The sequence below is a fragment of the Amblyomma mixtum genome, chromosome 3 (genome assembly GCF_055824585.1).
Source record: "Amblyomma mixtum isolate Tamu chromosome 3, ASM5582458v1, whole genome shotgun sequence".
Taxonomy (NCBI): domain Eukaryota; kingdom Metazoa; phylum Arthropoda; class Arachnida; order Ixodida; family Ixodidae; genus Amblyomma; species Amblyomma mixtum.
Window position 1 is genome coordinate 407,665,929 of NC_143014.1, and position 13,625 is coordinate 407,679,553.

General features: G+C 48.6%; 2 pseudogenes; both read left to right on the forward strand.

Moving 5' to 3' along the window:
* The first annotated feature begins 7,402 nt into the window (after positions 1-7,402).
* On the forward strand, positions 7,403-9,184 carry LOC149357536 (uncharacterized; annotated as a pseudogene).
* A 1,905-nt stretch (positions 9,185-11,089) lies between these two features.
* On the forward strand, positions 11,090-12,709 carry LOC149357537 (uncharacterized; annotated as a pseudogene).
* The last annotated feature ends 916 nt before the right edge of the window (positions 12,710-13,625 follow it).

Below are 13,625 nucleotides of genomic sequence, written 5' to 3' on the forward strand. Positions count from 1 at the left end.
GCTCTGGCGAGTCAGGAAGCTACTCCTCCGGCGGTGGGCTGAGGAGCGCCGACCTTTCAGCGCGCAAACAGTGACGAGGGGAGAGGGAAAGGCGCGAATACGCTGAAATTCAAATTTTGACTGGAGGTAACTAACCTTCTGCAAATAGCATAAAAAAAAATTGTTTCTAGAGGATATTCGTGAAGCGGCGTCCTTTAACATCACATGCATACCTAAACTTTATAACAGCCCTTCTCAGAGGCCCCTTAAACGTGAATTTGAACCCGTAATGTATATGTGTAAGCGAGGCTATACTGTTTTCGAGACAGAACAACAGCACAAAAGAAAACACATTCACAAAAGGAAAAAATCACGCACAAGGACGAACGCTGCACTTACAACTGTTTTATTGCAACAACTCATGATGAATATAAAGCCTGCATCGCCTATGCGCACACAGAAATACTGAAAAAAAAAGACACATGCCAAAGGCAAACACACAGCCGACATACACTGTAGGCAACACTTTGTTTCAGATAAAACGTTGAATTCTGGTGTGTATAAGAATACTGACGCATCGCCTACAGAGTTATTGCCACTTTTCCTTATATGATACACTTTTGAGGAGTTGAACTCTTTTGCCTAGACCTTTTAATTGTCCAAATGCGGCGCACACTTCTTGGAGGCCCTGTAAAGCTGAATTAAATTGGTTTGAAGTATGCGTATTTTAACAATTAACTTGAACTAAGATTTGAACTGAGTGCAAATCTCATTCCTCAATCGGTCGTTGGCACATCGGCCAGTTTGGCCGACATACGGTCTTCCGCACGGTAGTGATATTTCACACATCACTCCTTTTTTTTTTTATTCAAATACCCCAAAGGCCCTTTACAGGCATTACATAGGGGGTTAAAGAAAAACAATAAAGCAATCGTATTACATAACACAGTGAAAAATATCACACAGCATAAACAAACATGAGCTCAGATAAATAGGGAAGACAACAGGATAAATAAAGTATTTTAAAACACGCACACACGTGGACCACATTGTTCAAGACAATCTAAAAAAGAATACACATTGCACATAGTGCCTGGTATGTTTTTTCCGCATTCATTTTTTCTGGTCTGCTTACCGGAGATACTAGGGCATAGTCCAGTGAGCTTAACCACGCCAGAAAAAAACAAGCCGTACACCAAACATGCTCGCAACTTTCTTCATGTTGTGCGATACTTGGTGCAAATAGGCAGCAACTTCCGGTCGCAAGGTCCTTTCATTCTGCGTCGATCGTATTCAGATTCGTTGCGTGTGTCTTCACTTTTTTCAGGGAGGTTTCGGCCACAGCCGTCACGACCCACAAAGAATAGCCTGAAGCTGATATTCTTGCCAGTTGATTATCAAAAATGGCCTGTGTTTCATAAATGCACGGTTTCCCGAAAGCATTCGAGGCGCAAGTTAATTATGTTTTTCCTTATTAGTTTTTAAAGCGCCGAATCTTAACACAAGAGTTGTTTTTGAACACGAGGGGTGTACTCCTGACACCCACGGTCTTCACAAAACTTGACATGTAAATGTAAAAATTTAAGGTCATTCTTCCTCGGTGTTTCAAAAGTGAAAGTCGGTTCCTTTCCATGCTTGTAAAAAACTTCTAAAGTTCTATTCACAATAGCGCAGTAGTGTAAACGGCTCTGTTTGTCCAAAACGATAATAAAAGAAATCTTCAGCGTATTGGAACCCTTTTGAGGCCAAAAGGGTTCCTGAGGCCAAAATTTGTTCCATTCTGGCTGAAAAAATTCTCTTAAATTGAGTGCTACGCAGGTCCCAGTGTATATTCCTTTCTTTTGTAAATAGCGCTGGCTTTTAAAAGCGATAAAAGTACCTCTGAGATAAAATTCTGAACGCGTTAAAAATTGTCATCTGAATTCTGGAAATGGCACTGTTTTCAATCCACAGTTTCAGTGATGTGAAAAGCTGCGGTTGAGGTATGGAATAAAACAGATCTGCTGCATCAGCACAAAGCCGAATCCAGAGTTGCGGTTGGCCTTTAGAAAATAAATTTCCGCCTTAGAGTCCTTCATGGAGAGAGGGTCAGTAATGGTAAGTCGTTTCAAAGATCTTTCCAGAAACTGAGTTACATGCTACTGCCAATTGGCATTTTCACTTGCTTTAGTCCGAAATTCTACCCATGCTTCTCTGCACTAAACAGCACTTTGAACGCATTGCCTTTACAATTATAACAAACATTTTTACAGTTGTAAAAAAGCTTAAACATCCTGTCATGTCCAATATCTTCGTAGAAGTCAGTAATGTTTTGTTTGGAAATTGTTTCACAATGTTTTATAAGCGGTAAGTTCTTCTGCATGGCTTGAAGGGCTTTCTCGTAGGAAATACCTTTTGGTAACGCCACCAAGCCTCCTCCTTTGTATGGTTTAAAAAAAAAGACAGTTCAGGTTCCTCAAAGTGCGTCTCATCGTCTGCAAAGACATTGTGGCATGCCTATCTTTACACGTAACAGCTGTCTTCTAACGAAAGTGTGCATCGTCAAGCAAGCACCTTTCCTGTTGTTCGCCCGATGCTTTCTTCGTTATGCGTTGATTTAGTGCGACCAGCTCTTGTATCGTCGCTGTCACTGCTATGTATCGAGAATGCAATAAACTCGCCGAAGAGCTCGGTTAACTGATGCTATACTGTTCATCGCAAGAATTTAAATGAACGAAAGAAAATCTACCTTTTCATGGATTCTTTATGTGTTTACTGCGCAATCTTTGAGATTAGATGCTCTCTACTGTCAGAGTGAAAGAGCACCAGGGTAGGGGCAGACAGAGCACCAAATAGAAAAATCGCTTTGCTTGACGCCTTGAAGGCAAACCTGTTCTTCTTCAGTAACTTTGTACTCTTATCTGCAGCGTAAAGGAGCTTTCCTAATGCCCCTCCACCAATGAGATTAACCTGCAGACCTGAAAGGCTATTGAAAGGGGAAGAGCAGATCTGAAGCTAGTACAAATGAACCTGCGAGGCAGACGACAGGGCTTTAGGTGTTGTAGATAATGAGAATTTTATTATTTATTCAGAGAGTATACCTGGATCGTTCGAGGACATCCTAAGTGGGGGTCACAACTTATAATAAAACACAGCTTCCTTTGGACAGCGGATCTACATAGACAAAAGGAATTACTTTTAAGGATCTGTTTTTAAGAAATGTGACTTTGAAAAACAGTCGTCCAGGAATGGTACTTCTGGTTTTTAAAGGAATTATCCTGCAGCGCAGAAACATAGTCTGCAAAATGGTGAATACTTGTTTTTGTTAGCAACATGTGAGCATCAGTCGCATTGCCTCTCACGGAGCAAGAACAATTGTATCGTTTTGAAGGTCCAGTTCATTAAGGTTTAACGCCCCAAAGCGACTCAAGCTATGAGGGACGCCGTAGTGAAGGGCGCCGGAAATTTCGACCACGTGGGGTTCTTTAACGTGCACTGACATCGCACAGCAGACGGGCCTCTAGAATTTCGCCTCCATCGGCATTCGGCCGCCGCGGCCGGGATCGATCCCGCATCTATCGGGTCAGCAGCTGAGCGCCGCAACCACTAAGCCACGGCGACGTGATGGAAAAGGTTATCTTAGAACGAAAACAGGTGAAATGACGAGGGACAAACACTTTTTAGTGAAAGATAAAACAGGTACGATCCAATATCAAGCGGTCAAGATTTTCCAGCAGCAACGATATTTGCAAGCAGTGAAATGTTGCGTTGTATTGTACAGGCTCTCCATCGGATGAAAGGGGGAAAGTTTTTAATCACGCCCTCAAATGTATATTCGTGAGTCCAACACGTCCTATTTCGAGATGAAAATGCGCTAAGCGAACTATAAAATTTGCTAGGCATTTTGAGGCGAATGAAGCTGGTCAAGATCACTAAAATAATTGTCGCTGTCCTCAAGTACAACCTTAGTGGATAGTTTCCAGATCGTTGCAAGCATGCCAAAAGGTGCTGCGCTCCGCTATCACCGTCTTGTGATTATAGCGGTGTGTTTTCAGTCGCCGCTCGCCGTAATAAAAAAAGAGGAAGTGGATGGTCACACTCGCCATTAAGTTTCTTAAAATTGTCTGGAGGCCAAAATGGCACTGCTGTCTACGCGAGTGTCCTAAAAAACATTTCATCCATCGTGGGAACGCCATGAAGATGTTTCGTTTCATTTGGTTTATGGGGTTTAACGTCCCAAAGCGACTAAGGCTATGAGAGACGCCGTAGTGGAGGGCTCCGGAAATTTCAACCACCTGGGGTTCTTAAACGTGCACTGACATCGCACAGTACACGGGCCTCTAGAATTTCTTCTCCAAAAAAATTCAACCGTCGCGGCCGAGATCGAATCCGCGTCTTTCGCGTCAGAAGCCGAGCTCCATAACCACTGAGCCACCGCGGCGGCCCATGAAGATGTGGTTCAGCATTTACCTTTGGTGGTGTTGGGCCGAAAGCATTGAGTCTGCCAGGCAATCATGGTTGCACCGTGATACGATGGACATATTCAGCAACCGTAGCTACTCTGTGCCGATTAAACTGATGATAATGATGCATTTTTATGGCGCAAGAGAATCTATGGCCAAACAGCGCCAAAGCACAAGATGTTTTCGGCTGCTCAAGGTGGGGCAGAGGACAATTTTCCAAGCATTTCAAATCACAGAAGCCGAACACCAGGCCATGGGAAAGCTTGTGCCCATTGTATCACCGGTGGGTACCGGGTGGCACTGCGGATCGAACCTCGCACCTCCCGCATGCGAGGCTGATTCTCGAAGCACTACGCCATCGCTGTGGTGCCGATTAAACTATTTTAGTAGAACGTATTTTATTTCAGCGAATTTTACGCAAGTTCACGTTTGGAATTAAGCTTGCATGAAAACTAGCAAAGCGTTTTCGGGCGGTTTCCCTTAAGAAAAATTGCAATGTTACAATACACTTCACACTTTTGGGCCAACATTAGCTAAACAAAAAAACGCAACTACATCTTCCCGACATACTCCGAGGGATGAAGTTTCGAGTCGTTGCTTATCTCTATAGCTACTTATGAGAAAATCAATCCCTTACAAAAATACTTTACGAGTTTAAATTGAGATTTAACTAAATCTGCTCGATAGAGTCTTTTGATAATAAATTGCCCCGGTAGTGCGGTTTTCTACTGAGTTACCGTAACAAACTGCCACCGTGTTCAAAGTGAAACGCAATACAGAGTGGAAACTGAGACTCAACTGAGCTTACTAGATGCGTCCTACCGAGCGCAAATAAAATGTCTATTGAGTCCTTGCATTCCATACGCTGAGTGGTAACAGCCTGAACCTGGTACGAAAACCTTATGAGAACGATGTAAAATTATGTCTTTGGATAAAAATCAGTCGAAGGTTCAATCCGCTGTACATTCTAGCCTTTCTTGAACATATTTCGCACGCACTGCAACGGTACGCTTTTGATCTTCCACAGGCTGCAAGTGCAAGGACGTGAATCATGAGCTTTACAACAAATAACCTCTCTGCCAGCCCCCCGCAAGTTCGTGGAGGCAGCATTACAACACAGCATAAACATAAGCTACACCCATACAGTCATCTCCCTCAAACTTACGCGCTCATGCTTATATACTCGCTATGAAGGGTGTTCCATCTCGTATTAGTGGTTACGAAAAGTCTTTCAGCGCCATTGACTCAATCTGTGGGTGGCACAGAGCAAAAGGTTTAACTGGAGAATTTTGTTCATGCGCCCCTTTATAATGTCATGATCAGCAAGGTCGAAACGTCGCAACAGCCTTTAGGGCCACTGGTCAAGAATTAAGTCGAGGAACTTGGAAAAATTATCCAAGGACCGTGCCACTTTGGACATTTCTTGGCACGGTGAAAAAGCTATACAGGTCTGTAGAGCTTCTCTATCACTTGTATCGACAAAATGCAAGTCCCATTTGATGCTAAAAATTCATTCGCCGAGATTGAGAAATACAGATTAAAAAAACAGAGACATACGTCACTTTGAATGAGATGAAATTCATGAGCAAAACCATCGGTCATGTCAGGTGGCTGGTAAAACGCACCAGTCATAATAGTAGCACCGCATTTCACCGAAACAAACACACATATACAAAATAAGTGACTGTTATTGATACAATAAACTCTTTCTTAATAGTGATAAAGGCACCACCTGGTCTGAGAAATTTTCTGTCGCAACAGAAAAGACGGAAGCTTGATTCCGTCAAAAGAACACTACTGTCTCGAATGGAATCTGCTGCCATGCTCAGGGCTACGAGTGAAGCCTAAAATGAGTCTATTGCGGGAGAACGCGCAGGGTTTTTAGTATTTACTCGTCCTATTTCAGCTTAAAGGATGAAAATAAATTGATTAGAACACTCCTTACGTGATGATATTGAAGGAAGAAGAGCGTGAGTCGAAGGAACCCAATAATTCTGTCATTATAATATTGCTGCTGCCAGAAACATAGAAAGAGCGGCTGTAGTTTGACTCCCACACGTGCAAACCATTGTTCACGAGTAGCTTGTTAAATGCCAGCCAAACTATGTCCCCATCTTTTTATTAGACCTTAAAAATCCAGACACTTGCTGCTCTTTTCAGAGAAGCTTCAGAATGATCACGAGTGATATGTAAACGCATATTTTTCCGTTTGTACCCCTTACTAAGCAGGCTTTAAACTTCTTTCTGGTTGTAAAATTTATGTTTTTGGGCTTTTGGGCGCTGGAAAAGGTATCGAATTGGCTCATTTTAAATGGGTCGTGAGTTCCCAGCTCAGAAAAAAAAGTGTACAAATTTCAGTCATGAATCTGCGGTAAGTTTTCGGGAGCAAGTTTTTGTTTTCCAGCTGAAAAATTCTTAACACCCATTGTAGTGTTTATCAGCGCGTTATCGTCATAAAAATCCATGCAATGACGACTTCACCAAGCACGTGCACAATTCTCTTAATCAAATAAAAGTCAGTCCAGATAGAATTGAACTTACTGACTCTTCCTGGAATAGATGAAGCTTAAGAAACCGTGCGAATGGTCCAAATTTTTCAGTCTTGTCACGTTCGCCTTAATATTCTGGAATGCACAAAACCTAGTGTCATCAGAGTATATCTATGCCTTATATTTTTTTCACGCAAGTCTCGTCGGCCAGGGGGACACCCGAGCGCGTGCCCGACTAAGTCGTGGGGCGTGTCAGATCCGTCGTTTCTCGGCTGGAGCCACGGCTCAATCTTTTTCACCCCTACAAGAACGACGTCTTCCGACGCAGCAAGCAATCTGGACCACTTGGATACCAAATTTCGCCAGGTGGGCCCAAGTTTGCGGATTTTAAGACCGAATTGCACCCTACCACCCGGGCAACGCAGTTTGGCCTAAAGGCGTCGGCGTTCCACGCCGACGCGCGGCGGCGTGGAACCGGCCTCCCGAGATAACATGGCTGCCCCTGCATCATTCGTGAGGTTTTACGACCCCGACGGCATGATCTGGACGACCGTTTTAACGTCAGAAGGCGACAACTCCGCAGCTGTTCTGAAATTTCAGAACCAATCCCGCAACGAAGCGGTCGCGCGCCGATCGCTCGCTCAAGCCAAACTGGCGGCGTCCATCGCTGCCCCGGCCTCCGGCACACCGGCTGGCCAGACGCAACCTCCTAGCTTGCGCGCTGCAGGAAGCAAAGGCAAGGCCATTCCCAACTGGAAGCCTCGCCCACTCCCAAGACCGGGCCCAGACGACTTCGTGGCCGTGCTCAAGCCACGCAAACATATGTCGCTGCACCATGCCTTTTTCAGAGAATCGCTACAGCGCCGCCATTACGGTCTACCTCGGGCCCGAGGTAGCAAGGTCTGTTGCGGTTCTGCCACCCCGTGAAAAAACCTCGTTGTGATTCGCACCCCGCACCCGGCGGTGGATGATCGGCTCCTATGGGACATCTCCATTAACACCGAGCATAGGACGATTCCACTGCGCAGACACCTTCGACAGGACGGACGCGATGTCTGCCACGGCGTCATCACCGTCAGCAACTCGGACACTACTGAATCGCTTCTGCAGCAGGTGCAGTGGAGGGCAGACACCATCGCCGAGGTTAGGAAATAATTCGGGTCCTGTAACAAAGCTCGGATCACCTTCGTCGGGAGGGAGAAACCGCGTTTTGTGCACTACGAGAACATGCTTATCCCTGTGCAAAACTACTACCTGACGATCCCGGCCTGGGGCCTGTGTGGGGCCGTTGGCCACCGAGTGGATGCTTGTCCCAACACGCAGCCGACGGTCTCTGTGGGCAACAAGCCTCGCTTCAGGAGGGGGTGCGGGCCCCTCACGAGTTTGCCGCGGTGCTCAGTTTGTGACGGTGCACACGCCACAAACTCACGGGAGTGTGCGGCGAAATTCCGCAAGCACAAGATGGCCGTCCCCGAAAAAAAGAAAATAGCTGCCAAGAAGAAGAGCCGCCATCTTGGCCGCCCCGGTGAGTTACAAAGCGGGGCAACTGCCGGCGACACCCACCGGAGGAGCCGGCAAGCGCCCGTCGACACAGCTGCCACCACACGGCGACACTGGAAAGCAGTCGACAGCGCCACCACGCGTACAGACCAGGGCCTGGGTCAACGCCGTGAAACATGGATCGCAGGTGAGCGGTACGGACAAGGCTGACTCCTCCTCCCCTCCCTCCTGCCCCCTTGCGGCATGCAGTTCCGAGCAAACCAAAATAGCAGCTCTTGAGGGCAAAATTGAGATGCTGCTCCAGAAAATTGTGCTCCTAGAATCGCGATAAAAACAGCTTATCACTCTCCTTCTCCCCCTCCTACCGAGGCAATGGAGAGTGAGCCCGCAGCACCGAACGCAGCACTGAACGCGGAAGCTGCACTTGAGGCCCGTCTAGAGTCCCGCATGGACGCCTGTTTCAATGTTCCAGAAAGTCAAATTTCGGCGGCAATCACCTCTGCGATCGCCAAAATGACTGAAATTGTACACACAATCGTCGCCCAGCACATCGCACAATCTTCGCGTGGCGTCCGACGAGTCGGCACTCTAACCAAAGACGTGTCTGGCCGCTATCCCAAAATGTCGCGTCGCGCCATGGAAATTTTAGAACACGACAGCTGCTCGCTCTCCGGAATAGAGGATGGCCCCCTCACCGCGAGTGCTGGCTCCGGAGCAGCGTCCCTACAATCGCCCTCTCACTTAACTGACTATGGCGGACAGGCCTCAAACTAGGCGCTCTCCTCATACCGATTCGGCCACCCCCATCGAAATTACCCAGTGGAACTGCCGGGAATTCCGTTCCCGCGCCAAGCGGGCGAACCTCCGGCTTATCCTATCAACATTCGATTCACTTCCTGCGGTAGTTGCCCTCCAGGAGACAGGGAGCGGCGCAACCCTTACAAATTATGTTACGTTCCAGCAGGACCTCTCTTCGTGTATTTGCGTGCACAAACATTATACAGCCATCTTGCGTGAATTGGACCTCAATACTACATATTCCTACGTGATAGTCACTCTTCTTCCGCTTAAGAAAAAAAAACGCACCCTTACATATACTTAACATCTAATCTTCTCCCAAGAAAAAAGAGTGTAACTTTCCCAGCCCTCTTGAGTCGCGCCCTGAAGGCTGCGGGCAGGGACCCCCTAGCGACCGTGGGCGACTTCAACGATCATAGCACACTCTGGGGATACGTGCTTGAAGAGAAGCGCGGCCGCAAGCTAGCGGAACTTGCGTCCACGCTGGGCCTGACCCTTCACACCGAACCTACACATCCGACGCGGGTGGGCGACTCCGTGACTCGGGACAGGTGTCCGGATCTTACCTTCACCAAAAACATAAGACACGAAGAATGGGCCAAAACCGAGGAAACCAACGGCAGTGACCACTGCATACTCAACACCGGCGTCAGAACCAAACCACTGGCAAGCGCCCACGCCCAAGACCGCCTGCCCGACTGGAAAAAATTTCCGGCAAACCTACACTAATTCGGCCCCTATTCAACAAGAATTCGTTACACATCTTCGTTCGGTAGAAACTCAAATTCAACTATCAGATGTCACGCCGGAGGTGGATAACCACCTCCTGCACCTCTGGGAGGCGCGGCATAGCCTCGTCCGCAGATGGCACCGCTAAAACCATAATCGGAAGCTCGAAATTCGCATCGCCGAGCTCACCTAGGGAGCGCCTGAGTACGCGGCCCAGCTCGCCGACAAGAATTGGGTGGGCCGCTGCAACACGGCCGCTAGACATATGTCTAGCCGGAGCACTTGGCGTCTCTTTCGCGCCTTGATCGATCCGACTAAAACCAGAGCCGGGACACAAAAACATCTCCAACGGGCTATCCATAGCTTCAGCTGAGATACCTCAAAATTAGCATGAAAACTACGCGATGAATATCTCTGCATCCAACAGGACCCCTGAGGGCCAGCGTACCCGTATGCAGGTTCCGAGAACGCAGAACTGGATCAACCGTACCGGTTCCACGACCTGAAGGCGGCCTTGAGTAAAATGAAACGAGGAACGGCGCCGGGAAGAGACGAAATAACTGTGAAATTAGTTGCCAACCTTCCCGACCCGGCCTACAAGGCGCTCCTCGCATACATAAACTCAATCTGACTAGGTGAGGCACCCTTCCCAATCGAACGGAAGACCGCCCTGGTCACCTTCATCTCTAAAGCCGGCAAAACCATAAGCACGGACAACCTCCGCCACATCTCCCTCACGTCTTGTGCGGGAAAGCTGATGGAGACTATGGTGCGAGACAGGCTGTCCGAGTTTTTGGAAAACCAAAATGTATTCGCAGACACTATGCACGGGTTCCGCAGGCACCGGTCCGCGCAGGATGTCGTGCTACAATTAGACCGCGAAATTCTGAATCACGCCGATTACCCCCTTAATGACAAGGTATACTCGCCCTTGATTTGAAGGGGGCTTTCGACAATATAACACACGACATAATTTTGACGCACCTCTCCCAAACCAACTGTAGACACAACACGTTTCAGTACATTAGGCAATTTCTCTCCGTCCGGCAATCATATGTACGAATACAAGATGAAGAACACGGCCCCTACCCATTAGGTGCGAGAGGTACCCAGCAGGGCGCGGTCCTCTCACCCTTACTATTCAATTTGGCAATGATGAAACTTCCCGCTCAGCTGGAAAGTGTCGAAGGCATACAGCACGCGCTATATGCCGACGACATCACCATCTGGGCTGAGCACGGATCGGTAGGAGACATTGAAGCCAACCTGCAGCAAGCGGCGGAGATAGTGGACGCTTACGCCCGCCGCTGCGGCCTTGAATGCTCCCCGACCAAATCGGAATTTGCGCACATTCTACCCTTGCCGAAGTGCACTACCAAAATCGAACTGTCCCTAGCGAGTGGTCCCGTCCCAGAACACGCTAAGATCAGAGCACTGGGTCTCTTTATCAATAAACGCCGCCGTGTAGACACAACAGTGGCCAAATTTCGCAAGGTGGGGAACCAGGTAGCCCGCATGATCCGCCGGGTTCCCAATAACCGCAGGAGGTTACGGTGCAAAAGATAACTTGAGGCATGGCGCACGTATTCATAACCAGTCGAGTCTTGTGGTCGACTCCTGACCTCCACCTTCGCAAATGTGACGAGAAAGCACTTGAGGTGGTTCTCCGTAAGATTTACAAGCGTGCTCTCGACCTCCCGGTCACCACGTCCAACCAGCGCCTCCTGTGTCCGGGGATGGTCAACACCTTCGTGGAGTTCCGAGAAGCACACTTGAAAAACCACTGCACAAGTCTCTCAATGACGCCGTCGGGTCGCCGCCTGTTTTCCCGACTTCACATCCAACACCCAACACTGACGGAAGGGCGCGTGCGCATTCCCAAAATCTGTAGATACGCCCTGCACGTACACCCTCTTCCGGCCAACATGTCACCAGACGACCATAGTGGCCGGCGCCTCACGCGGGCGGGAGTCTTGGCACTCTACTGTGGAAACAAACACGGAGTATTCTACGTGGACGCCACCGGCTCCCACCAGAGGGGTTGGTACACGGCTGCAGTCGTCCATCAAAATACCGCATTGAACAGCCTTACGTTCAACGCACAAGACATTACTAATGCGGAAGAGGTGGCAATCGCGCTCGCCGCCGCCGATCAGGACTCGCGGGTCATCATTACCGACTCGCGAGTGGCCTGCAGGAACATCGAAAGGGGTTTTATTCCATATTTGGCATACCGAATACTTCAGCATAGCAATTATCTTGGCGCTCCTGCATACCGTAGAATAGTATGGACTCCCGCGCACACGGGTCTCGAGGGCAACGAAGCGGCCGACGCCACTGCCCGCGCGCTCGCTCTCCGGGCATCGCTCTTGCCTCCCCTCAATGCGGACTCCGACCACAATCCGGTTTTTGCCTTCAAGGAATTCATACAATATTACTAATCTGGCCATGCAATCTTTCCTAAGCCCTGCAAGGGCCTTACGAAGGCGGAGGAACGCTTACTCCTTCCCCTTTATACTAAAACACTGCTGTGCCCGGCAGTCATCAAACATTTCGCCCGTGCGTACAGAGGGGAGTGCCCGCACTGTAGGGAAGTCTTCGGACATTTATCACATGGTGTTGGCATGCCAATCAACCCCGCACATTCCCCCTATCCCCAACCCTACCCGGGAGGACTGAAAGGCGGCCCTACTTGGCTGCTCTGACCTGGCGAGCCAAAAGGCACTGGTTGTGCGCGCCCGAGTAGCAGCTCCAGCCAATGGGCTCTTGTAATGAGCGGCCCACCTAGCGTTTGTAAGGAACGGCCCCTTAAAGACCGTTCCAATCGCTCCCTGTGCATATTTTCAACAAAAAGTTTTCCAGTCAGTCAGTCGTCGGCCACGACCAACTCATAGCCGTACTCACGTATTTAACGGCATGAAAAAACAAGCAAATTGTCCGTTAACTTCTATTTTTGTGCCATTTCAGCGTCCATCGTCCGCATCCATTGTCCCCGTATCAGCACAACAGCCCGCACATTGCTCGTCTTGCCATATTCGTTTCGAAATTCAGGAATGTACAAAATTCAACGTCCTGAGAGTTATTCCTGTTCTCACAGTTTTTACACACAACTCTCATCATCCCCGACTAATTCCGAGCCGTAGTGACGTACTACAAGAGACGAAGAAACAAGTACATAGTATGCGAAGTTCCGTTTTTCTGCCCTTTGAGCATCCGTCGTGTACACATCCATTGTCCCCGCTATCAGCTAAACAACACGAACATTGTTCTGCGTGTTGAACTTCGGCTACATTCCGCCGTTATCAATGAGGCATACTAATGGCAAAGAACGCTCCGAGCAACGCTGCATTGACTTTGACTTTACCATTCACGCTTTCTTAGTTCGACTAGGAGACAGCTGTTAGCACGCAAACACCGCCCTGAGCGCAAGGCTCGCGTGCCGCTTTTCCTTTCTAGTCGGCCTGCCTGCACCAGCGGCCACTTGTGAAAGCGTTCTCTAATACACTGAGACCTCGCACAAGGCGACAAAAAGAGGTGAGGCCAAGGCGGAGGGTTTCGTGGGAGTGCTTGCAGTCGACACAGGCTTAGGAAAGGGGGGGGGGGGGGGGTACGCACTGATATAACCCACCGACAGCGGAGTGCACCGAATAATGATCTCTAAAAAAAAAGTACTGGTCGTCGTGTCGTG